Genomic DNA, 26710 nt, shown 5'->3' with positions numbered 1-26710 from the left:
AGACATATCTTGACAGCACTAAGCCACATATTTATAAACCAATTCAAATTCTACATGAAATAGACAAAATGTTTTGTATATATCCCAAAAGCATTTACTTTGACTCTTGAGCCTATTGAAGTTATCCAAAGCAGACATGCGAAGAATGCTGGGAAAATCTGCAGCACTATCTAACTATACATTTTTTGAAATGCAACCTTATAGTTAATAAGTTTCTCCTCCCCTCCCTTTCTATGAAGATATATACACGCTTTATCCCAGCGAGAATCTGAGATCAGAGCCTTCTACTCCATCAATCCACCATTGATTGGACACCTGCTGTATGTCAGACTCTGTGCTGAGCTCTTTGCATGCCTGGTCACCCACAGGGGAGACACTTACAAAAAACTACTATTTATAGAAGTTCAATAGAAAGGGAGGATTTGGATTTCCTTGATTCCAAGTCTGTGACAGTATCCACCACTTAAGAAAAAATAGAAGCATAAGAAAGTTGTAGTGAAATTCCCCAAAGAAAGAGTGAACTTTTTGCACCTTAGGCTTGTTGTAAGCCTATCTGGGGTGGCGGTTTATGTTAAGTTTGGACTTCTGATGAGACAGTAAGTTATAAACACGGTTAGGGATGTTCCTGGAGGTTCAATGGTTAAGACTCTGCACCTCCACTGCAGGAGTTGCAGGTTGGGTCCCTGGTGGGGACATTAAGATCCCACATGCTGTGGGGTGCAGCCAGAAAGTGAATAAAATATTTGGAGTGGGCTAGTTAGTGAGGGGAGAAGGCAATGGCACCCCACTCCAGTACTCTTGCCTGGAAAATCCCATGGATAGAGGAGCCTGGTAGGCTGCAGTCCACGAGGTCGCTAAGAGTCGGGCACGACTGAGGCGACTTAGCAGCAGCAGTTAGTGAGGGCAGCAGCCTGGCCCACTCTGTCCGTAAACTTGAATGAGGTTGGGTTTTCTGCAAGGCTCTGCAGACCCAGAAGCTGTTTAATGAGGTTTCCCGTGAGAACAAAGGGGAGGATATTTAGAATACAAATTGCTAGGAGGCCTTCCCTTTCAAGCTGTCACGAGCATCCACGTTATAATGTTTGGTGTTCAACATCAGTTGTCCAAGGTGATAACTCTGAGCAGGAACTGAGGAAAAGAGGAGGGTAAAAGAAGCTTGCAAACTCACTACGAGTTATTACACCACTCAAGTCACCAGTGAAAGGTATTTCTCAAAAATAAAGGCATGTCCAATATACTTCCCGTACTTGTTCAAAGACAGGAGCATGGACAACAACATAGCTAAGGGTTATTGTGTCAGAAGAAGCAGTTTCTCTTAATTGTTTTTAAGTGGAGAGTATCCAGTCACCTTCATGTTTGAATTTTAACATGTAGACCCTAACTGAAAAATAAATGGATAGAAAATCAACACATGTTCTTTTGTACATTGTATTGATTGAAGGCTTGTAGATTCTGTTTAGAGTTTGAAAAAGGATGCACATCAAGAGGAAAGAGCTTTTTATCAGCACTGTTTTCTCAATTCAAGTGTAGCTGATTCACAATGCTCTGCTGCTGTCAGGCGCACAGTAAAGTCATTCGGTTTTATATATGTAAATTCTCTCTATATAATATATGTATATAGGTTATTACAAAATACCAGTAGAGTTCCCTGTGCTACACCGTAGGTTCTTGTTTGTCTATTGTACATGTATTAATACCAGTCTGCACCTGCTAATCCCAAATCCCCAGCTCATCCCATAAGCTTGCTTTCTAATTCTGTGAGTCTATTTCTGTTTCATAACTAATTTGCATCATTTTTTTAGACTCCACATACAAGTGATGTCATGTGATATCTGTTATTCTCTGTCTGATTTACTTCACTTAGCATTCTCTAGGTCCATCCATGTTGCTACAAATGACATGATATCATTGTTTTTTTAAATGACTAAGTAATATTCCATTGTATACATGTACCACATCTTTATCCATTCATCTGTAGATGGACATTTAGGTTGCTTCCATGTCTTGTCTATTGTAAATAGTGTTGCAGTGAACATTGGGGTGCAAATGTCTTTTTGAATTATCATTTTCTCTGGATATGTGCCCAGGAATGGGATTGCCAGATCCTATGGTAGCTCTATTTTTAGTTTTTTAAGGAACCTCCATATTATCTCCATACTGGCTATACCAATTTAGCTACAGTAATCAAAATAGTATGGTACTTGGCCAAAAAACAGAAGTATATATCAATGAAGCAGGATAGAAAGCCAAGAAATAAACCCATGCACCTATGGCCAATTAATCTACAACAAAGTGGGCAAGAATACACCATGGGGACAAAGTCTCTTCAGTGAGTGGTGCTGGGAAACTGAACAGGTACAGTAAAGGAATGAAACATTCCAGAACATTCTCTGACACCATACGAACAAAAATAAACTCCAATGGATTAAAGACCTATATGTAAGACAAGATAGTATAAAGGTCCTAGAGCAAAACATAGGCTGAACATTCTCTGACATGATTTTCAGCAGTGTCTTTTTGGATCCACCTACTAGAGTAATGGAAATTAAAAAAAAAAAAAAAACAAACACAAAACTAAACAAGTGGGACCTAATTAGACTTAAAAGGTTTTTTGCACAGCAAGGAAACCATAAACGAAACAAAAAGACAGCCTACAGAATGGGAGAAACTGTTTGCAAACTGTGTGACTGCCAAGGGATTCATCTCCAAAACACACAAACAGCTCCTACAGTTCAATATCGATACCTGCCTTGACTCCCATCGGACCCAGAGAGCAGCCCATGTGCCTGTATCTCTACTGCCAGCTGTGGCAGAGGTGAGATGCAAGAGAGACTTAACCAGGACCGTGCGTGCATACAGTCCTGCTAGGAGAGCACATCTTAATGGAACTGAACCACAGCCTCAGACTTCGTGAGCTGTTCCATTGAGCACCTATCCACACCTCAGCTTTTTCTTCCTTTAAAGACTGCATTCCCAGATACGCAAGAGTATGGTGGCTGGTTGCAGGCCTTGGAACTTGAGTATGTTTATGTTGGAATGTGACCATGTACACCTAAGCAGGACCAATCTAAGTTTTTTATAGTTTTCTTTTTTTTAAAGTGGAAATAGCCTTGAGCCTATATTTCAGGGTTTGAACTTCTATCTCATAGCATTGTTGTAAAGATCAAAACAAAAGAAAACATGGGGAAAATATTTTAAAATGTAAGGAAAAGGAATATTCTGGGAAGGTAACAGCTCGTGTTCTTTCAGTCCTGTTTCCAATCTTTCCCACATGAGCCAAATGACTGCTAGGATTGGAAGGGAGTTGGTTGTAAGTGAGGTTTTGGTTCTGCAGGAGTTACGGTGAGTCAAAGCTTTCTGCCTTCATTTGTGGATGAGATCCTAAAGACCAGTATCAGAGGGAAATGCAATGAGGCTCAGAAATATCAAGTCTTGAAAAACCACGAGCTCGCCTTTGTGTGGGCCCCTAATAGAAGGTCGCCATCTCCATGTGTGGGCTGGCCTCCTGGTGCTCAGGAGGCCAAGAGGACTTGACTGGATGGATGGAGTCCTCCATGCCCTTAGGCTGAGAGAGGACAGACCAGGGATCCAGTAAGGGATTCCCTGTTATGCCTTCAGAGACTTACGGAGTACAGAGCACTTAACTTTCCACTGCTCACCAGGCTTCAGAAACCCTAGTAATTACACTTGAGCAAATTTCCTGGAGTTAAAAATAATTTTAGTGCAAAAGTTTTTGGTTTAATTGAAGGAGAGGATGGTCAGAGTAGAGATTAAATCCAGGGTATCAATGGAAAAAGTTCTTAAAACAGAGAGCAAAAACACAGAGAGAAATTACGATAAAAAGATAAGAGACATGAAAGAAAGATGCTGGACATTTAGATGCACATACAACTTAAGGAAATTTATCTGAGAGACCTGAGTCACAGGATGAAAGAGCATGGTTAGGTCCAGGAAGTTTGGTTCAGGAAGTATGGATGAGATGAGAAAAGACAGCTGCATAAGCACACCTGGAAATTCTGAGAACCTTCCTGTGAGAAAGATCAGGTTACACATAAAGGGAAAGATTCACGCTGTGATGCCTGAATCTCCAATCCTCATACTGAAATCTAGGAGCAGTGTTACTGTTCCTAGAGATAGCAGATTTCAGTTCAACCTGAGAATCTCTTACAAAAAACTGTAATTCACTTGGCACGCTAAGCAATTCAATTAAGACTTTATAATAATTTAGATAATGTATCTCTGAGGAAAACACAATGGTCTAGAAGAGATTCTAAATGACAAGTGAAGGAGAGATGAATAGTTAAGCCAGGGAAGTGTCACATGAAGTGGGGATTGTGAGCGCACATCTGAGAATGAGTAAGTGCTTATTTGTGTCTTCACTTAGCAATAGATGAATAATGATAGACTGAGATGATAAATATAATTTATGTGTGATGTAAATGCCAGATGTGATTAATACGATGAAGAGAAGTGACACAATGTATTGGAAATTCAACTAATAGTTTAGAACTAAAATAACTAAATTCTTAGTAAGTCCTAGGACTTGAGGGGAGGGGAAAAAGTAAAATCATTCAAATTCTTTAATTTTAATGGGAGGGTCAAAGAAAGAAACGTCTGTGTGAAATCATACAGACAAGTGGAAGATGACAGAACAGCACATTTCATTGGGGGAAATGGTTTTTATTTTACTTCAAATAATTGTAGAGAAATAGGTTTCAAAAAGAGAAGGTAATCATTAAAGAACTGCAGGTATTTCCAAATGAGCATCAGAAAATAGCAAACAGCTGTAATCATCAAACTAGAAAAATAAGACAGAAAAGAAAGTAAAATGTATGTTGAAAATAAAGGAACAGGAATAAAATTATGTCAGTGATTTTTATTAAATATGAAAACTACTCAGATTAAGTGACAAACTGACTTAAAAATATAATTGCTATTTGCAAGAAGAACTCTTAAAATGATTCTTAAAGAGTTGCATAAAGAAGATGCAAAGAAACAAAGCACAGGAGGCAAAAGCAACATCAACGTAGAATTTAAAGTTAAAAGCACTAAGTCAGGACGGCCCTGGTGGTCTAGTGGGTAAGACTTCGCCTTCCAATGTGGGGGTATGGGTTTGATCCCTCCTGGGGGAGCTAAGCCTGACCAAAACAGAAAACAGAAGCAATGTTGTAACAAAATCAGTGAAGACTTAAAAAAATAAGAGCTCCATATTAAAAGTACTAAGTCATGAGGAAAAACAGTTCAGTTCAGTTCAGTCGCTCAGTCAGATCCGACTGTTTGCGACCCCATGGACTGCAGCACGCCAGGCCTCCCTGTCCATCACCAACTCCTGGAGCTTACTCAAACTCATGTCCATCGAGTCCATGATGCCATCCAACCATCTCATCCTCTGTCGTCCCCTTCTCCTCCTGCCTTCAATCTTTCCCAGCATCAGGGTCTTTTCAAATGAGTCAGTTCTTCGCATCAGATGGCCTAAGTACTGGAGTTTCAGCTTCAGCATCAGTCCTTCCAAAGAACACCCAGCACTAATCTCCTTTAGGATGGACTGATTAGATCTCCTTGCAGTCCAAGGAACTCGTTACAGTCTTCTCCAACACCACAGTTCAAAAGCATTAGCTTTCTTTATAGTCCAGCTCTCATATACACACATGACTACTGGAAAAACCAAAGTTTTGACTAGACGGACCTTTGTTGGCAAAGCAGTGTCTCTGCTTTTGAATATGCTGTCTAGGTTGGTCATGACTTTTCTCCCAAGGAGCAAGCGTCTTTTAATTTATGGCTGTAGTCATCATCTGCTGTGATTTTGGAGCCCAGAAAAATAAAGTCTGTCACTGTTTCCATTGTTTCCCCATCTATTTGCCATGAAGTGATGGGACCAGATGCCATGATCTTAGTTTTCTGAATGTTGAGTTTTAAGCCAACTTTTTCACTCTCCTCTTTCAGTTTTGTCAAGAGGCTCTTTAGTTCTTCGCTTTCTGACAAAAGTGTGGTGTCACCTGCATATCTGAGGTTATTGATATTTCTCCTGACGATCTTGATTCCAGCTTGTGCTTCATCTAGCCCAGGGTTTCTCATGATGTACTCTGCATATAAGTTAAATAAGCAGGGTGACAATATGCAGACTTGATGTACTCCTTTCCCGATTTGGAGCCAGTCTGTTGTTCCATGTCCAGTTCTAACTGTTGCTTCTTGAGGTGCATACAGGTTTCTCAGGAGGCAGGTCAGGTGGTCTGGTATTCCCATCTCTTGAAGAATTTTCCACAGTTTGTTGTGATCCACACAGTAAAAGGCTTTGGCATAGTCAGTAAAGCAGAAGTAGATGTTTTTCTGGAACTCGCTTGCTTTTTGGATGACCCAACGGATGCTGGTAATTTGATCTTTGGTTCCTCTGCCTCTTCTAAATCCAGCTTGAACATCTGGAAGTTCACGGTTCATGTACTGTTGAAGCCTGGCTTGGAGAATTTTGAGCATTACTTTGCTAGTGAAACCAGTTAAACCACTTAGAAGCCTATAAAAAAAGATGAGAAGGCAAAATTGTAAAAATACAGAATGAAAAGGAACAACCATGCCATAGAAACAATTTAAAGAGCTGACCACGAGAAGGGTCTTGGTAGCAATTTTGAGAAACTAGACCTACATGATACTTAGAAAATTATAAATTACCAAATTATTTGAAGAAAAGACAACGCAACAGTTGATTGAAGGTGGTAGAAGGTGCTGAGTTTATCTTTGAAAAAGACACTGGTCTTGATATATTTCAGAAATAAATTGTGTCTAATCTTCAGAAATAGATTATTCCAAAAAATAACAATTTATTTAACAAATATTATCTAGTATAGATAGAAATTGCCCCATTTTATTCATGAAGATGGTTTCATATTCATGGTGAAAACTGATAAAGAAACTACAGTCTAAAGGAGAAAATTTATATCATGCTACAAACATAAAGGCAAAACTTCTAAATAAAATAAGTGAGTGTGTGGTTAACCACTCAGTCATGTCCGACTCTTTGTGACCCTGCAGACTGTAGCCTGCTAGGCTCTCCTCTGCCCTTGGGATGTTCCAGGCAAGAACACTGGAGTGGATTGCCATTCCCTCCTCCAGGGGATCTTCTGGACCCAGGGGTCAGACCCATGTCTCTTGTATTGCAGGCAGATTCTTTTACACTGAGCCATGGGGCAAGTAAAAATCAGTGAGTGCAATCCAGTAATTGATCAAGAGTTTAAACCATCATAGCAAGGTAAGTTTAATGTAGAAAAATATTGGTTTAATTTAGGCAAGTTATAATCATAATCCTAATAGATGAATAATAACATTAAAAACTGATAAAAAATATTTAATATCCAGCAGCCACTCCTATTAAAATTAGGTAAAAGAGTATTAGAAGGAAACCAAATGTAATGAAAATCTATTTACCAAAAATCAATGGAAAATTATCCTAAATGTTGAAACAAACTGAATATTAAATAAATGAATTATTTTAAATAACATTAAAATAGTTAAAGTTGGGATTAGATAGAACAACCCTTTATTATTTTTATTTAATATTAATCTAGAGGTCCAAGAAAATGAAACAAATGAGAAATAAAAGAACGTGGATACACTGAAAAAATAGATTTATTTTGCCAAGATGGATTTGATACAATATAATCTTATCTGCTAAGATTTGACTATAAGCCTGAAATCCAAAGAGTAAAAAAAAACTACTGAAAGAAATAAGTGAATTTGGTAAGGTGTAAATAAGCACTTTTTCTCTATACTAGCAATTAGCATTTAGAAATGGACTTGGAATACTCTCCTTATAACAACAATGAAATCATACCGTACTAGGAATTAGTGGGTAAGGCACAGGACTAACATGAAGACACCTTATATAAATCTAAATAAAGATGAATAAACACATCTATACATATGCATTAATATGTACACACATAGTGTACAAGTTTACATATATATATGTCATATATTAGGGATACGTATGTATATATACAGAAATTTTATATATATGAAAAGATATATGAAAAAGAAGGCTATCTTGTCTTCCAAGATACTAAATTATACTACAAAGTCACATTGCTATGATATTGACATAGGCATGGAAAGTAAATGAATGGAACAAAATACACATTCCAGAAACAGATCTTAATTATATATGGGAATATATGACAAAGGCAGTATTTTAATTTATTGGGAAAGGATAAATTGCTTAATAAACTGTGTTGACTTGGTATTCCATGCATATGGAAGAAATGATACTAGATTGCCATCTTACATTATGTACAAAAATAAATTCCAGATGGAGTAAAGATCTTTTCTTTTCCTGAAGAATTTGAGAAAAAGGCAATGCCTTTTTACCCCTAACCATGTCAGTGTGTGTTTCCTAAAACATTTGCAGTACAATCCCAATCACAGTAAAAATGGAAGTTCCGTTTGCTAGCATATTGTTATCTCATCTATGGTGTTAGACAATCACCAGTCATTCCACTAAGGTCTTATTAGGCCAAAGAGGAATTGTAATTTCTTTTTCTGGTTCAGGAATCATTTCAGAATATCCTGTCACCCTTGATTGTCAAGTCTGTTTAGTCTCCTTTAATCTGGAAGAGTTCCTCAGTCATGCTCAATTTTTGTAAAGTTTTTGAGGAGAGTAGCCCAGTTATTCTGTAGACCAGGCCTCAGCTTGCTCTGCTTGCTGTAACTGTAGGCATTCCTAACCATGCCTTTGACTGATCTATTATTTTCTATTGTTACTTTCAAGCTGTTTCAAGCTTGAAACCACTCTTTCAAGCAGGGGCCTATACACTCATCTGAGGCCTCTCTATGGCAAAAAAGCATGGAGCCCTGGGCCAGGGACTTCTATCAAGGCCCCTTGTGGACATCAGAAGACCTCCTGCTATCAATCACAGCCGACAGAATGCTGCTGCTGCTGCTGTTGCTGCTAAGTCGCTTCAGTCGTGTCCGACTCTGTGCGACCCCATAGACGGCAGCCCAGCAGGCTCCCCCGTCCCTGGGATTCTCCAGGCAAGAATACTGGAGTGGGTTGCCATTTCCTTCTCCAGTGCCTGAAAAGGAAAAGGAAAAGTGAAGTCACTCAGTCGTGTCTGACTTCCAGCGACCCCATGGACTGTAGCCCACCAGGCTCCTCCATCCATGGGATTTTCCAGGCAGGAGTACTGGAGTGGGGTGCCGTTGCCTTCTCCAGCCGACAGAATAGAACCCATCATTTCCATATTAAGATGAAAATATGAAATCTTAGATTCCCCATATTCTTCTCAGATCCACACTGATGATTGTTTATAAACAAGTGGAAACATTTTGCCTACTTACTGGCTACAAAGATAATTATATTTGAGGCAACACTCTTGTGAAAACCAAAGTCAGTCAGTCACATAATCAGATTTTACACTCAGCTAAATCAGACCCTCATGACAAGCCCACCCAGAAAGGAGAAGTACTCTGCTTCCTAACGTTTCTTAACTCTACCGTTTCTTGAATTGGCAGGTAGTAGTCGTCTTTGTTGTGAACACTGATGTTTCTGGCCAGCGATCAATAGCGTTTTATTTCCCATGAACTCTTTTGGCCTTGTGCCCTTCCAACACCTCAAAGACTTAGGGAGTCAGATCTTCAGCTGGTCTAAACCAGCCTGTCCTTTAATAGCTGTAACTTAATATCCTGCTTGTTTCTTTCCACAAATGCCAACATTGTAACCTTCATCAAAATGTGTGTAAACTGACTGCCTGGTGGCTGTGAACTGGCTGAGTGAAAAGAACATTGCCTAGGAAATCATAGCTCTGCGCTTTCCTGAATTTTTAATTAGTTAGGGATCAGGACTTATGATACTTCCTAGGTCAGACCTTGTTTCCACTACTTTACTACCCATTTGACTTTGAGCCGTTAATTAATATCTCTGTGTCTGAACTTTCTCACGTATCAAATGGCAATAGTTATGTTACATATTTCAAAGGTACTTATATTGATGTGAGGAAGAAATTAAATATTGACACATGGTACACAACACCGTACAACATTTAGTAAATGTGTTATCGGAACCAAACTTGGGTTCCCTGCCCAAACACAGTAAAGCCAGTCTACTGAGACCAGGCTGTGTTGAAGGAAAGTGCAAGAGCCGAGCCCGGAGTCCCGGCAGCTGGTGCTTGGAAGGCCCGTACTCCCCGTGGCTTTCAGGGAAAGGTGTTTAAAGGCATGGTGAGCAGGAGAGGCTATGGAGTGTGTGATCAGCTTGCGGACATTCTTCTGATTGGTTGGTGGTGGGGTAATCAGGAGTCAACCCGGTCAGCCTTCTGGTTTGAACTGGCTTGGGGTCTGGGTGCTGGTGGGCAGCACACAGCTAACTTCTCCCACCCGGTGGGGCGTCAGTACCTGCAAAACCACTCGAAGGACGTGGCTCAGAATATTATCCACAGCCCTTGAGGAGGACCTAAAGGTCTTCCACCTTCTTTAATGACTCAACTGTTACTGTTTTGTATCGCTTGGTTTTTTTCCTTCCTTTCTGTATTTTCTCACTTCTCTGATTAAATTTGCTCAGGGAGCACCTGGGAGGCTAAAGAGTTTTTTTTACAGACAAGAGGCAGCGGGAGGGCATGGGGCACGGGGGCTCTGTCCTGGGAAGGCCCTCATAGGCTCCCGCTCAGTTACAAACGTTGATGATTGTTATAACCAGTCGTTATGCCACTTTGGTAAACTGTGTAAATGAATGCTTTGGGTACCAATTGATGTATAACCACAGACCTTCTGGTTTAAGACAAAGCGACTCTATTACGCTCACAATCTGTAAGTCAAGAGTCGAGCAGGGCTTGGCTGGGTGTGCCGTCGGCTGGTGTCAGGCAGTCACTTGCAGCAGGCCGCTGGGATGACCTTGGGTAGTCGGAGATGACCTTGGGTAGTCGGACAGGCTTCACTTGTTTATGAGCTCACTGCACCGCAGCTTGGGAGGCACGGCGGGGGCCCTGGTCTCACCCTGGTCTCTCTCCTCCGTGAGTTCCAGGTCTTTTCCAGATCGTCTCTCTAGCTGGAGCATCTGACTGCTTTAGTACCCAGGGCTCTAGAGTAAGTGTTCTAAGAATCCAAAGAAGAGCTACAAACCTTCTAACGTTGTTTCAGAAGTTGCCAAGTGTCACGCACGCTGAATTCTTTTGGTTTCACAGGACTAGCTCATGTTCATGGTGGAAAAGGACCGTACAAGTGCGTTAATACTGGGAGGCATGACTCACTGGGGGTCCATCTTCAAGACAAGCCATGGCAATGAAAAAGAGCATTTCTTCCAAGAGTATTCTCTGAATCTGTGCCAGCCAATGGTTACTCATTAGTCGGGCGTGTGTTCAAGATGTTTTATTGCAAAAAAATGCTTAAAAAAAATACTACAGAGTCATCTCATGGAGTGACTTGAAATTTTCTGAAATTGCGTCCTGGGATAGAGATTGGCTAGGGAGATCAGAGGAGAGTATAACTAAGAGCAGACTCCTTTTTAGAGTCAATATTTCCTGATGTTTCATTTCTTCTAATTGCAGATTGAAGAACATATTTGTGGGTCATTGCTCCCACTAGGCCATGGTAAAAGCCACCCCTTCACCTCAGAAGCTTATAATAATAAACGTTTATTCCCTCCTCTCCTGTCTGTAAGTCAGCTGTGCTCTGCTGGACTTAGCTGAGATCATTTGCAGTCAGCTGGATTAGGATTCAGGATTTGGGTGGGTCCAAGTATGTCCCAGCTGTCTCCTCATTCTGGAATCATGATAGAATTTTGAACTTCTGGTGAAATCCAGGAGCTCTAGAGGCTAATGCAAAGCATGCAAGCACCTGTGAGACATCTGTCCATGCAGTGTCCACTTACATTCACCGGCCAAATCAAATCACATGGGTAAGCCCAAAGTCAGAAGAGCTGGGAATTCTATTTTCCCCACAGGAAGGCATGAGGGAAAGGAATAACTGTGAACAAACAACTGGCATTCTCCACCATGGAGAGCCAGGCATGGTGGAATAAAGAGTCAGTTCCCTGGACATTCCTGAATGGATCTTCAGCTTTTCCATTTGTAAAGCTCCATCTCCCATCCAGTAGAAGAGAGCATCATCTTCTGATAATTTTTTAGGAGTACTCAGAGTTCACGCCAAAGCTTCAGATTTTAATTGTCTAACATACAGAAATTGTTACCCTTTTTTTGAACTTTCTGTTATTTATATTCATACTGTGTTTATGCAACACCAACACCATATTTAGCTATTGGCAGTGCATAAGAAATTGGTCTCTGCCTTGAGGAATTTATTTCAGAGCAATTCAGGCTGTTTAAATCAGTGTCAGACTCTCAACTTTGAACAGACAGCTGTGGAGAGGAGATAAGCTTTTGAAGATGCAGCAGAAACGGTGTTTATAGAGGAATGAAGGTGGGAGAGATGACAGGCAACCAGGCAAGGGAGACTTTATCCAAACTTGCAAAACGAATGGTGGGAGAGGGAAAAAATGAAGGGCTCAGGTGATGGAACAAAGGTGGGCCCAGCTCGACTTTATCCTCTGCATTTTCAGCAGTCCTGAGGAATGTAGACACCAGCTGGATTTATTCTTTGGCAGACATATCCTCTTGAAGTTTTGACTTCAGCTTTATCAGGTCTCCATCTCATACATGTTCTGTTCCGTGCTGATAACATGGGGTAGTTCTCTTGAGGAAGGTGCATTTCCTCAGTCCCTGTGGGATGTTGTTAATAGAAAGTTTGATACACTTCAGTGATTTTCTAACCTAAAGTAACACTTGACCAGAGGCTGAAACAGTAACTTCTAATATGTTAGAATTTGAGGGTTTCCATCTGTTGGAGAAGGAAATGGCAGCCCACTCCAATGTTCTTGCCTGGAGAATCCCATGGACAGAGGAGCCTGGCGGGCTACAGTCCATGGGGTCGCAAAGAGTCAGACACGACTTAGTGACCAAACCATAAGCATCTGTGCCTTTAAAGTAATTCCTACAACTAAACTCACCCTGTGCTTGATAATCCTGAAATTCCTTACCCTGCCTTAAGGAATTAAGATGATAAGTAAGACTGTGATGTCCCATAGATATACAGCTCTTTGGATGGACACTGAGAAGGGAGATGTGATGGCAATATCCCGGCTGGTAAAGAGCCCTTGTCACTGTGAGCTGTCTGCTTATTCTGGGCAGTCCTCTCCTGCCTCTGTAGTGGGGGGTTGTTCTTGGCTGCTCAGAATCCATGGGCTTTTCCAGGATGATCCTGTCATTGTCTCTTGGCAAATTATCTTTCCCGCTTTGTGGGTGGTATTCGGTAAGTGTGAAAACTGGGGTGCCCTCTTCTGCTACCTCCCTTCTGTGATGGTCTTTTTTAAAGAGTTTCTGATGGAGACCATTTTTAAAGTTTTTATTGAGCTTGTGACAACATTGCTTCTGTTTTATGTTTTGATTTTTGGCCAGGAGGCATGTGGGGTCTTATTTCCCCACCCAGGGATCAAACCTGTACCGCCTGCACTGGAAGGTGAGGTCTTAACCACTGGACCACCAGGGGGGTCCCTATGATGGTCTTTCAATGTGTCAGCTTGGCTATGCTACTGTCCTCGGTTATTTATTTACTTTATATGATTTTAATTTTTCATTGGCATGAGCGAGCCAAAGAATATTTCTTACACTACGTCAGGTCTCCCACTCTAAGAACCCTCCATCACCCATGCTCAGTTTGAGGAGTTAGACGAGCTGAGCCCCCACAGAGACGGAAGGAAGATCTGAGAGTGGGAAGTGCAGCTGAGGCACCAGGACTTACCTGGGGACTCTCAGCTCCTCACTATTGCGTCCACTCTGTTTCTTAGCTATAATATGTCTGTAACTTTGTTTTTAATTTTTACTGGAGTATAGTTGGCTTACAATGTTGTTAGTTTCCAGTGTCCAGCAAAGTGAATGCTATATGTATACATATATGCACTCTTTTTTAGAGGCTTTTCCCGTATACATCATAATATTCTGTAATGATATATGTACCTATGTATATGTGTGTGTATATATATATATGTATATGTGTATATATGTGCCTATGTATATATATGTGTGTATATATGTGTGTATATGTATATATATGTGCCTATGTATATGTGTGTGTGTATATATATACATGTATATAGATCATAATATTCTGTAATGATCTATACGGGAAAAGCCTCTAAAAAAGAGTGCATATATGTATATGTATAGCATTCACTTTGCTGGATGCACATATATATATGTATATGTGCATATATGTACCCATGTATATATGTGTGTGTGTATATGTTTATGTGTATATATGTACCTATGTATATATGTGTATGTGTATATATGTACCTATGTATATGTGTATATGTATATGTGTATATATGTACCTATGTATATATATGTGTGTATATATATGTGTATATATGTACCTATGTGTATAAGTGTGTGTGTATATGTATATGTGTATATATGTACCTATGTATATATGTGTGTGTATATATGTGTGTATATGTGCATACCTGTACCTATGTATATATGTGTGTGTGTATATATATGTGGAAAATTCTGAAAGAGATGGGAATACCAGACCATCTGACCTGTCTCTTGAGAAACCTGTATGCAGGTCAGGAAGCAACAGTTAGAACTGGACATGGAACAACAGACTGGTTCCAAATAGGAAAAGGAGTACGTCAAGGCTGTATATTGTCACCCTGCTTATTTAACTTCTATGCAGAGTACATCATGAGAAACGCTGGGCTGGAAGAAACACAGGCTGGAATCAAGATTGCTGGGAGAAATATCAATAACCTCAGATATGCGGATGACACCACCCTTATGGCAGAAGTGAAGAAGAACTAAAGAGCCTCTTGATGAAGGTGAAGGAGGAGAGTGAAAAAGTTGGCTTAAGGCTCAACGTTCAGAAAACTAAGATCATGGCATCTGGTCCCATCACTCCATGGGAAATAGATGGGGAAACAGTGGAAACAGTGTCAGACTTTACTTTTTGGGGCTCGAGAATCACTGCTGATGGTGACTGCAGCCATGAAATTAAAAGACGCTTACTCCTTGGAAGGAAGGTTATGGCCAACCTAGATAGCATGTTTAAAAGCAGAGACATTACTTTGCCAACAAAAGTCCATCTAGTCAAGACTATGGTTTTTCTAGTGGTCATGTATGGATGTGAGAGTTGGACGGTGAAGAAAGCTGAGCGCCACAGAATTGATGCTTTTGAACTGTGGTGTTGGAGAAGACTCTTGAGAGTTTCTTGGACTGCAAAGAGATCCAATCAATCCACCCTAAAAGAGATCAATCCTGGGTGTTCACTGGAAGGACTGATGTTGAAGCTGAAACTCCAATACTTTGGCCACCTCATGCGAAGAATTGACTCATTGGAAAAGACCCTAATGCTGGGTAGGATTGGGGGCGGGAGGAGAAGGGGACGACAGAGGATGAGATGGTTGGATGGCATCACCGACTCGATGAACATGGGTTTGTGTAGACTCCGGGAGTTGGTGATGGACAGAGAGGCCTGGCGTGCTGCAATTCATGGGGTCGCAGAGAGTCGGACACGACTGAGCGACTGAACTGAACTGATATATGTGTGTATATGTGCATATATGTACCTATGTATAGGTGTGTATATGTGCATATATGTACCTATGTATAGGTGTGTGTATATGTGCATATATGTACCTATGTATAGGTGTGTATTGGAGAAGGAAATGGCAACCCACTCCAGTATTCTTGCCTGGAGAATCCCAGGGACGGTGGAGCCTGGTGGGCTGCCGTCTATGGGGTCGCACAGAGTCGGACACGACTGAAACGACTTATCAGCAGCAGCAGCATAGGTGTGTATATATGTGTATATATGTACCTATGTATATGTGCGTGTATATATATGTATATGTGCATATATGTACCTATGTATATATGTGTATATATGTATATGTGCATATGTGTACCTATGTATGTGTGTGTATGTATATGTGCATATGTGTACCTATGTATGTGTGTGTGCATATATGTACCTATGTGTGTGCATGTATGTACCTATGTATATATGTGTGTGTATGTATATATATGTGTGTATATATATATATACATTTCTTTATAGCTCACAAAATGCTTTTGATTGAGATTATCTTATTTAACATTTACAATAATCCAGTGATGATGGGGATGATCCCCCATGTTAAGATAAAAAAGCTGATTACAGCAGAGGCCAAGTAATTTTCATAGCTTTCTGTAATTAAGTAACAGACAGAAATTGGATGTAACCTGTTAGCATTTTATGTTGTTTCTAATTAAAGTGCATTCACTGTAGAGTTTTTTTGTTTGTCAAATAAACCATACAGGGGAAAAAAAGAAAGTCTAAGCCAAATTCATATTCTTTCCTGTGACTTAAAACACTCTGAGCAGTAACAGATTCAGTATAAAAGTGACCTTCAAGTCGGGAGGAGTGTGTGCTGGGGAGTTGATAGTGGGGCAAAGGGAAGCCATGTTCCCAAAGGTACTTCTCAAAATTCTTAAGGAGTAAGGTTTTAATTGTGAATATATTGCAGTTTGAAAAATCTCTCCTGGTAATGTCTATACACTCTTACAAGGAGCATGTTTAGAGTTAATATGAACTGAGCACTTATCTTGTGCCACCTACTGTCCAAGCACTTTACATACGAGGTCATTTTACCCTGTGAGGTAGGAAACACAGGCAAACTAGCTCTGAAGCCAATATTCGTAAACCCTGCACCGACTGCCTCTTCTTCCCCGGCCAAGCTGAAGTGAGTGGAGTGTTAAGCTAAACTTAGAAACTACATTGAGTAGGAAAGACAGTCTGGAATAGAAAATGTAGATCCTGCAACGTGGCCTATATGAGAGCTATGTCATATATTATTGTGAATGGAATAATTCTGAAGCAGCTGCTGCAAAAGTCATGTTTTGTTGAAACTGAGCATGGCTCTGTTGCAGGCTCCTTGGTACATTCATCCTGGTAGACCTCAGATTACCAACCTGTACAGTTTGGTGAATCACATGTACTTCCTCATTTATTGATTACTTTGATTTTGCTATTTTGTGTAACTAAATGTTTGGTTATGAATTCACAGTACAGCTGAATATAATTAAAAATCATCAAAGAATGGGAAATGAGCTTAACTAGCATCCAAAGGTGGTATTAATATTATTCATTGTTATCATCATGCACATATGAAGTTTATTAGTTTGTAGTGTTTGTATTACATTCACTTCTTTATAAGTAAAGGCGCAGGATTCCATGTTATCTCAGTAGAGTACTTGTGGTCAAGTATAAAGCTGCAGTTTATATCCTATGTTCTGAAAACTTATCTTTTTAAGCTTAGCATTTTAATTATGGAAGTTTCATATGTTTTTTTCTGTGCCTCAAAATTTCACAGAAAATTCATGTCAGCCTTTCACTTTACCTTCCTCATAATAAAAGGGAAGAATATTTTAGTAATTATCACCCTTCACCACATAATTGTTTGTTTAGAAAATCATAGTAGATGAAATAGAACATTTTATTGTGCAGCCAGCCAAGAGGGAAAACATAAAAGCTTCCAGTGGGCTAGTTGGTAACTATATGATTTATCTCTATCATGGAGTGCTAACAGCTTCCCTACATGGATTGTGAGCTACAATCACCTCTTTTATAATAAATTTAGCTGACCCAAAAAGGTGCTAAGTGATTGTTCATGGTCACCAAATATTAGCTTCCATTTGAGGACTTCCTCTAGGTTACCTGATAAGCATATCACAATGTCTTCTATTTGAAAATGATCTAGGAGTTCTCAATTGCCAGTCAAATTCCAGACCCTGTGTCCAGATGTTATTAAATCATTTGAACGCATGGTTATCAAACTTGAGCATGAACCAGGGTCACTTGGAGGGCTGTTACAGACTGCGGGATCCCTTCCCCAGAGGTTCTAATTCAGTAACTCTGAAGTCGAGTTGGCCCTTGAACAACACAGGTTTGAACTGTGTAGGTCCACTTATACATGCCTTGGTTTCAATAGGAAATACTACAATACCATACAGGCTTCCCAGGTGACTCAGTGGTAAAGAATGTACCTGCCAATGAAGGAGATGTGGGTTTGATCCCTGGGTCAGGAAGATCCCCTGGAGGAGGACATGGCAACCCACTCCAGTATTTTTGCCTGGAAAACCCCATGGACAGAGGAGCCTGATGGGCTACAGTCCATGGGGTTGCAAAGAGTCAGACACAACTCAGCGACTAAAGAGCAACAACAATGAACAATACCATACAGGATCCACAGTTGGTGGAATTTGCAAACTCAGGACCCTCGGATACAGAGGAATCTTGTATATGGAGAGTTGACTATAAATTATAGGTGGATTTTTGACTACCTAGAGGGTCAGCATTCCTAACCCATGTAATGTTCAAGGGTCAACTGAAGTGCCTAAAATTCTAGATTTCTAGAAATTTCCCAGGTGCTGCTTATGCTTATGGTGTGTACATTGAGAACTACTGGCATGAACAGTAAGGATGTTCATTATTGTGAACAATGAGAAGCCCTGGGTTGGAAAATGATCAGTTTATCAGCATAGCCTTCTCACCTCATCGCATGGTGACAAGATAGCTGCTGAGTGTGAAGTCCTTCAGGAAGAAGCGGGAGTGTCTGTGGAGTAGAGGGACCATCTTTTCTGGGGTGTTTCTTTAATGCACAAGGAAACCCTTCCAGATGTCCTCAGCAGACCTCTCGGTCATAAGTGAGTCACATACCCAGTCCCTGACCAGTCACTAGCAGGGGGAGTAGGATGACCATGCTAGAGTTGGAGGAATTAAGATTTACCTCTGAGATCACAGATCTAGAGAAGAGATTGGTGGTTGCCAAGGGGCAGGGGCTTGGGAGAGGGCTGGAGTAGGAGGTTAGGGTCAGCCGATGTAAGCTTTCATACACAGAATAGATAAAAACAAGGTCCTACTGCATAGCACAGAGAGCCAGATTAAATATCCTATGATAAGTCATAATGGAAAAGAATATAAGAAAGAATATATATATTATATATGTATATATCTGAATCCCTTTTCTGTACAATAGAACCTAACACAATACTATACTTTAATAAAAATATTGATAAAAAAGATTTACCTCTGTGTAGAAGTTGGGTCGTCTTACTAATAAGCACATTACCTGGTGGAGGGAAGTGAATACCCCAAACATAAGAATGACTTGGTCTGCAAGAAGGAGCTGGCTAAAGGGTTTTGGTTGTGCAGCCAGTAGCATCCGTTCTACCAGATGCTGAAGATCTTGCACGGCTTAGCTTGATAACTGTGTAAGTGCAGTAATGAGAAAGGCCCTGGGTGTTTCTATCCGCCGTGTAACTTGGACACGACTGAGCACGCACACGTGCAACGAGGACCCTAGTTAGCAGGCTGCTCCATCGTGGAAGGTTTAATGTAAATAGGCTACTCTTAGAACAGCATGACTTGCCCCAAAGAAGTAAGGTGACTTCCCTCAGGTAGAAATGGATTGTATTTGACATATCTAAAATGATATCTAACCGAATATGTTAGGATTAGAGCTTCACAGTTTTAATTTTCTTGCCAAATAAAAATGAGAAGCGACGCGCATGCGTCGCAAATAGGGTGAGAATGCAGCTTCTCCGAAGGACTGGGGAGGGGTGTGAACTGTCGTCCACAGAGGCAAGTTCTTCTGTCCCACATCCTTCCTTCACCTGCTTTGTTCTTTTCCTCACCCTCGGTTTGTTTCTCCAAAATATGATAACAGAAAGACTGGAAACTTGTAAATTAGGAACAGAGGAAGACTTCAACAGTACTTTGAAGGGGAAAATTACAGATAAATTCTGTGTATCTCTTGCAGATTCATGTATTTATGAATTTCTAAGACTGCCTTTGACAGACTGGTGGGAGCTGGTTTCTGTCTCCCTGTGAAAAGTAGTATGAAGTCATAGCTGTGAGATCAAATAAACTCTGGGCCTTTAGAGGTGATATCTCAACACTGATAAACTAGTAAGTTGTAATAAGATGGTAAGGAAATGATCAGCTTTGAGTATTTATTACCTTTGGCTTTAAAAAAATTTTTTTTTATTGAAGTATAGTTGATTTACAATGTTGTGTTAATTTCTGCCATACAGAAAAGTGACTCATTTATACACATAAGTACATTCTTTTTTATATTCTTTTCCACTATGGCTTATTCCAGGATATCAAATGGTATCCTGTGGTATACAGTAGGATCCTGTTGTTTATCCATTCTGTATGTAATAGTTTGCATCTGCTAACCCCAAACGCCAGTTACCTTTGTTTTTAATATAATTTATTGCAAATGTATATAAATTGATCTTTAATATAGTTTATTTAACTGGCTCACTAATTTCCTGGAAACTTATGAGCTGGTAGGAGCCAGCTCCAGTATACCCCTGGATATATTATACACAGGGAAGTCGATTAGACCTGTTTAAGCCAAGACCAGTGGTACAATTGCTTCTGTATTCATTCAAGATTCTGCTGCTAAAATGAATTACATTCTAAATGTATGCCAGTTCTGCTAGCTGGAGCCCATTCAGATTTGTGTGACCCCATGATGACCCTATCTTCCCATGACTCTGAGTATCCCAAGTAATAATCAACCATAACTCACGTCATAAAATTCCAGGGCGGGTGACAGTATCAAACCCTGCAAGCTCCTCTGACCCTCAGCTGTACCACTCCATGTCATGGGCCCTCTGTTGGTCCTCAGTTAGCATTTGATTGAAGCACAAGCTTCCATCTCAAGGTAACAGTGGAAACACAAAGAGGTGAGTCCTTGGTTGTGTTAAGGACAATCAGAGATTACATATGGAACTATATTTTTTCTTCTCCTGATCTCAAAATAACTTTATGAAAACTTACAAGACACAATTGTTACTGGTAACCAGCTTAAAGAAAAGTGACTTCAGATTTTATCCCCTCATACATCAATTATCATAGTTGTGTATCTTGGGAGCCAGAAATTCAGAAGGTATTTTGAGATTTGACTTCTCATTATTTGATCTCTAAAGAAAATTAACATGACTTGTGTCTGCTTCCTGTTGAGCTTCTAACATGTATAAACTGTGCAGATAATAGAGCATCATGGATGAGCTGGAATACAGACTTGGAGAGGTCAGTATGTGTGGTTTGGTAATAATATATTAATATATACTTGTGTATGTGTGTGTGCGTGCACATAGACAATGGCTAGCAAAACCTAACCATTAACTAGAAGGGAATTTGGCATGATGGTTTATATTCAGGTCAAGAAGGAGCAGAGATTCCAAGGGGTCTAGGCTCTGCGGTCCACACGCCCACATGCTCTGTGAGGAAGAGGGATGCACGTACAATGACAAAGTCTATCACGACAAGTCCAGTTCCTCTGGGAAACCCTCTCACCCCCTGAGAGGTGTATAGTGGGTTGATTGGTATCCCCCAAAAGATTTTCCCACCATTTCCTGGAACCTGTGAATTTGATGTTATTTGGGGGAAAAAAAGGTCATTGCAGGTGTAAGTTAAATACCTAGGGATATCATCGTGGATTATCCAGACAGGCCCTAAATCCAGTAAGGAATATTTTGATAAGCAGCGCCCAGGGGAGAGACCCAGAGAGAGGATAAAAGTGGTGACTGGAGTGGTGCTCTCGTCCTTGTACAAGCCAAGGAGCAGCAGGAGTCACCAGAAGCAGGAAAGGATTCTTCGGAGCATGGCCCTTTCCATCCCTTGGTTCTGGACTTCTGTCCTCTTGACTGTTGTAAGTCACCCAGTTTGTGGAAATGGGATACTGTGGTTCCAGGAAACTAATACAAATAACAAACCTGATTGGCAAAATGAATGTCTCTGGATGACTAAGGAACCACCCAGTTTTGTTATGGGAGCTTGTGTAAGGATGGGCCACAAGAAGGGGCTATTAACTTTTCATCTGGAAAAGGGCACAGTGGAAATGCAGAAACAAATAAGGATGCAGCTCAGTCTGCATGGTGGGAAGTGTCAACACTTTTTTTTCAACTGTAGTATAATCGTTTTACAATGTGGTGTTAGTTTCTGCTGTACAACAAAGTGAGTCAGCCCCAGGCATACGTGCATCCCCTCCGTGGTGGGCCTCCCTGCCACTCCACATCCCTCCAGGTCCGCACACGGCGCTGGGCTGGTGCCCCGAGCTCTACAGCAGCTTCCCACTAGCTCTCTGTTTTATACGTGGCAATGTATGTATGTCAAGTCCCCTCTCTCTCTCTGTCCCACCCTTCCCTTCCCGCCCCCACCACCATGTCCACACATCCATTCCTTATATCTGCGTCTCTATTCCTGCCCTATAAATAGGTTCATCCGTCCCATTTTTCTAGAGTCCATATCTATGTGTTAACATATGATATTTGTTTTTCTCTTTCTGACTTACTTCACCCTATATGACAGTCTCTAGGTCCACCCACGTCTCTACAAATGACCCAATTTCCCCCTTTTCGGGGGGGAGGGATATTTCATTGTATATATGTACCACATCTTCTTCATCCATTCATCTGTCAGTGTATATGATCTTATTTGCAAAACAGAACTAGTAACAAAAGAAATTGTGAACAAACATATGGAAACCAAGAGGGGAAAGAGAATGAATTAAAAGATTAGGATTGACATGTATACATTACTAATACTAACGTATAAAACAGATGACTAATGAGAACTGCTGCATAACTCAGGGAACTCTATTCAATACTCTGTAACGGCCTAGATGGGAAACTAACCCAAAGAAGAGTGCGTATATGTGTGTGTATAACTGATTCAGCTTGCTGTATACCTGAAACTAACACAGCATTGTAAATCAGCTATACTCCAATAAACTTAAAACAACAGCGACAACAAAAAAACAAGTAGGAACAATTGATCCAACTCACTTGGAAACAAAATATTTAACTTCCTCGGACCTATACATTGAAGAGTTCAGAGGAACCATTTGGTTACATCTATTTTATTCACTGTTGAGTAGAAATAAGCTGCATTTTTCACATTCCTATGGGCATAAATTATGTATTGCTCCCGGGTCTTTTGATTTCTGTCGCCCCTGTGGACAGACAGAACGTCTCCATTGGTACAGGTACCAGGAACACATTTTGCAAGGCAAAAAGCTGAAAACATCTCTGACAGTAATGTTGTGCCACATTAGGCAGCAAATGGCAATCGGGGAGATAGTGCTTGGATGACAAAACGCTAGAAATTTCAAATCATGATGGGTATGAGTGATTCGATATAATCCATAAAGTTGGCATTGTCTCAGAAAACCCAGATGGTGAAGATGAGGCATTAGCAGCTCTTAATTTCTTAGCTTTGGGGAACTGACACGAGAGAAAAATCAACAATGCATTTGTTTTTACCAAAATATCATTCTAGGAAAAATGAGTGCTGTTAATTAAATGTCTAATTAATGGTACTCTCATCAGTCTCTCGATGAGAAAGCACCTGGATTAAACACAGTACACTCACCGCTCAGGGTTTATGGGCTCAGAGCATGAGGCTCCAAGGGCTGCAGGGCTCAGTCCCTCACTCGGTGGGTGTGGAAACTGAGGCAGAAGACATGTCATCCCGGGGATGGTGTCTGTGGCTGGAGTGGGCCTGGACCACTGCACTCCCGTCCGCGTCCGTCTGAACCAGCCATGCTCTTCAGGGCTCTTTCTGACGCTGACTTCCTTCTGCAGACAGCAGTGTCCTTGGACACTCCTGCGGCTCGGGCTGCTTATCGCTGGCCTCAGCCTTTCTCCCAGCTCCTTATCAGAGGCAAAGCTTTAATTGCCTCAACACACAGTCAATTCTACTTGAAAGACGAGACTGGGCAGGGAGCTCCATTCCTCAGTCTTCTCAGACATCGTGAGCCGTCTTCCTCGGAGGATTTCCAACTCTAAGTCAGTCCCTTTAATTACCAGCTTTTCTTTCTCTAGAATCACTTACCTAACACTTAATGTAAACACTTTTTGTGTCCCCCACCCCCAAATGCAAACTCTAAACTGAGAAAAAAAAAATAAAAATACCTTGCAAAGAAGACTTTAAATAAAAGCCCATAAATTCTTTTCATACATAACTAATGCCAGGCAGGTTCTGAATTTTCAGATTCATTGTAGCAGAAAGCCTGGCACATAAGATTTTGAATGGAGAAGATGTTAATTCAAATCTCAGCCACTCTGTCTGAGCTCTTGGCTACAGTTTGTGTCAGTAAACCAGGAAATGCTTTTCTCTCGAGCAGGATAACTGCATGGAGTAATTAACTCATTTCTCTGTGGGTTCATCAGAATAAAATAAGGGTGTGTGTGTGGGGGGGAGAGTATAGCCTTCATACCACAGATTCCATATTTCTATCTTTCCTGCAACTCCTAGGGCCATTAACTGAAGAAAGCTTCTAAGGAGGTAATCTCTGGCCTAGGAGTAAAGACTCCCTTTCCTATCTGTTGATTTACACTGTTTTGGAGCCTGGGAATGGCCCTGGCCGTCTTCCAATTATAAACATGGTCGCAGCCAGGGCTGAAGCCAGGAGGATGCTCTTCAAGATGATGAGGTTTATAATCCAAAGTCCTTTGGAATCCTGTTGCTTCCCCAGTGGGGATTTACCACAGTGTTCACTGGGGCTTCCCTGATAGCTCAGTTGATAAAGAATCAGCCTGCAATGCAGGAGCCTCGGTTCAATTCCTGGGTCAGGAAGATGCCCTGGAGAAGGGATAGGCTACCCATTGCAGTATTCTTGGGCTTCCCTTGTGGCTTAGCTGGTAAAGAATCCGCCAGCAATGTGGGAGGCCTGGGTTCAATCCCTGGATTGGGAAGATCCCCTGGAGAAGGGAAAGGCTCCCCACTCCAGTATTCTGGCCTGGAGAATTCCATGGACTAGATAGTCCATGGGGTTGCAAAGAGTCGGACACGACTGAGCTACTTTCACTTTCACTGCCATAGCCATACGTAGACTCTCCATCCCAGGGGCTGCTCCAGGAATGTAGAATTGGGAACCAGAACAGGCTACCAGAATGTTCTAGATTCCTGCCCCAGATTCAGCCACAGATTTATTGGGAAAAATACAACATCAAGGGGATTGGAGGCTACATTTTCCCACGAGTAGGACCTCACATTTTGCAGCAAGCATGTGGCTCATGGAAGCTGGACGTGGGTGAGGGTGGCTGACCTGGATGTCAGCTCCTCTGGTTTCGTGTCCCCTCAGATTTTCCATGAGCTTACGTGTCGTCCATAAAAGACCCGGGTGTTTTCATTGTAGAACTTGGGTGACGATTCTGCACTCTACTGTCTACCTAGGACTCATTTATTATTTTTTAAGGATTAAAAACAAATTGTTTAGTTGGTTAATTGGTTGTTTGTTTGGTTTTGGCCGTGCTGGGTCTTTGTTGCTGTGTGGGCTTTTCTCTGGTCGCGGCGAGTGAGGGATACCCTCTGGCTGTGTGCAGGCTTCTCACTGCGGCGGCTGCTCTTGCTGTGACGCGGGCTCCAGGAGCACAGGATCAGTAGCTGCGGCTCGTGGGCTCATAGCTGTGGCTCCTATGCTCTGGAGCGCCCACTCAATACTTGTGGCCCTTGGGTTTAGCCGCCCGTGGCGTGTGGGATCTTCTCGGACTGGAGATCAGACCCGTGGCTCCTGCATCGGCTGGTGGATCCTTTACCACTGAGCCACCTGGGAAGCCCCGTCATTTACTTTAAACACATGTAATGGGCACCTACTATGTGCCAGGGCACTGCCACGGCTGATGGCAGTGTTTCCAGTCTGGCCTGTCACTTCTGTCCTGCTCATTATTGTCCCCACTCGCTTCTAACGGATCTGTTTAGCTCCTTCAAATCTGATTGTCGTATGGCTTCTCAACTCAGCCCCACTTCTTTGTTCAGTTAAACCCAGACGTTTCACTCTCAGCTGGAGCCTGAACTCCCCAAAATTAACCAATACAGGTGTGAAGTTTTGGTTGTCATTGTGGTTCAGTCACTAAGTCATGTCCAACTTTATATGACCCCAGGGACTGCAGCACGCCAGGCCTCCCTGTCCATCACCAACTCTCAGAGCTTACTCAAACTCATGTCCATGGAGTTGGTGAGGCCATCCAACCATCTCATCCTCTGTTGTCCCTTTCTCCTTCTGCCTTCAGTGTTTCCCAGCATCAGGGTCTTTTCCAATGAGTTGGCTATTTGCCTCAGGAGGCCAGAGTGTTGCAGCTTCGGTTTCAACATGAGTCCTTTCACTGAATATTCAGAGTTGATTTCCTTTAGGAATGACTGGTTCCATCTCCTTGCAGCCCAAGGGACTTTTTGGTAAGTCTGTTTGTATAGACCACGAGCCAAGCACACTGGACATTCCTGTAACTGTGGTAGATCTGAAATTCATTCACAGTAACTCAGGAATCTCCCTCTCTCCTTTGCTCTAATAAAATAAATACCAGCCTTTAACTAGATTCTAATATATTTTGTGAAACTCTCATCACCGCTCGTAAGCAGGAAATAATAGCAACATCAGCCGCCACAGCAAAAACAATACATTCTAAGCTTGTTCATTAAAGGTATATTACTAGTGTCTTCCAGTTTAAAATGCTTTCTTTTGAATAGACTCTGTTTCTTTCAGGTTAGGAGTCTCCATTTGTAAACCTGCTTTCTTTTTGAAAAACATAGTCTTCCAAGAACTTTTCCTCTCTCTCTTTTCTTTTGTCATCAAAGTGTAGGAGAGGTTTTATCCAACTTGGTGCCCGGGGGTCCCTTTGTT

General features: G+C 41.4%; 1 long non-coding RNA gene across 2 annotated transcripts; it reads right to left on the bottom strand.

Moving 5' to 3' along the window:
* Window positions 1–4659: 4659 nt before the first annotated feature.
* On the bottom strand, window positions 4660–23657 carry LOC145517802 (uncharacterized). Of its 2 annotated transcripts, XR_014062343.1 has the most exons (3): window positions 23461–23657; window positions 10747–12695; window positions 4660–6508 (listed from the first exon to the last, which is right to left on the bottom strand). It is a non-coding gene; the product is annotated as an uncharacterized LOC145517802 (long non-coding RNA). The 2 variants fall into 2 exon arrangements; XR_014062342.1 differs by lacking the exon at window positions 10747–12695.
* Window positions 23658–26710: the final 3053 nt, after the last annotated feature.

This window comes from Giraffa tippelskirchi, chromosome 8 (assembly GCF_054371585.1).
Source record: "Giraffa tippelskirchi isolate mGirTip1 chromosome 8, T2T-mGirTip1v1.2.pri, whole genome shotgun sequence".
NCBI lineage: Eukaryota > Metazoa > Chordata > Mammalia > Artiodactyla > Giraffidae > Giraffa > Giraffa tippelskirchi.
This window is presented reverse-complemented; position numbering and strand designations above follow the sequence as displayed.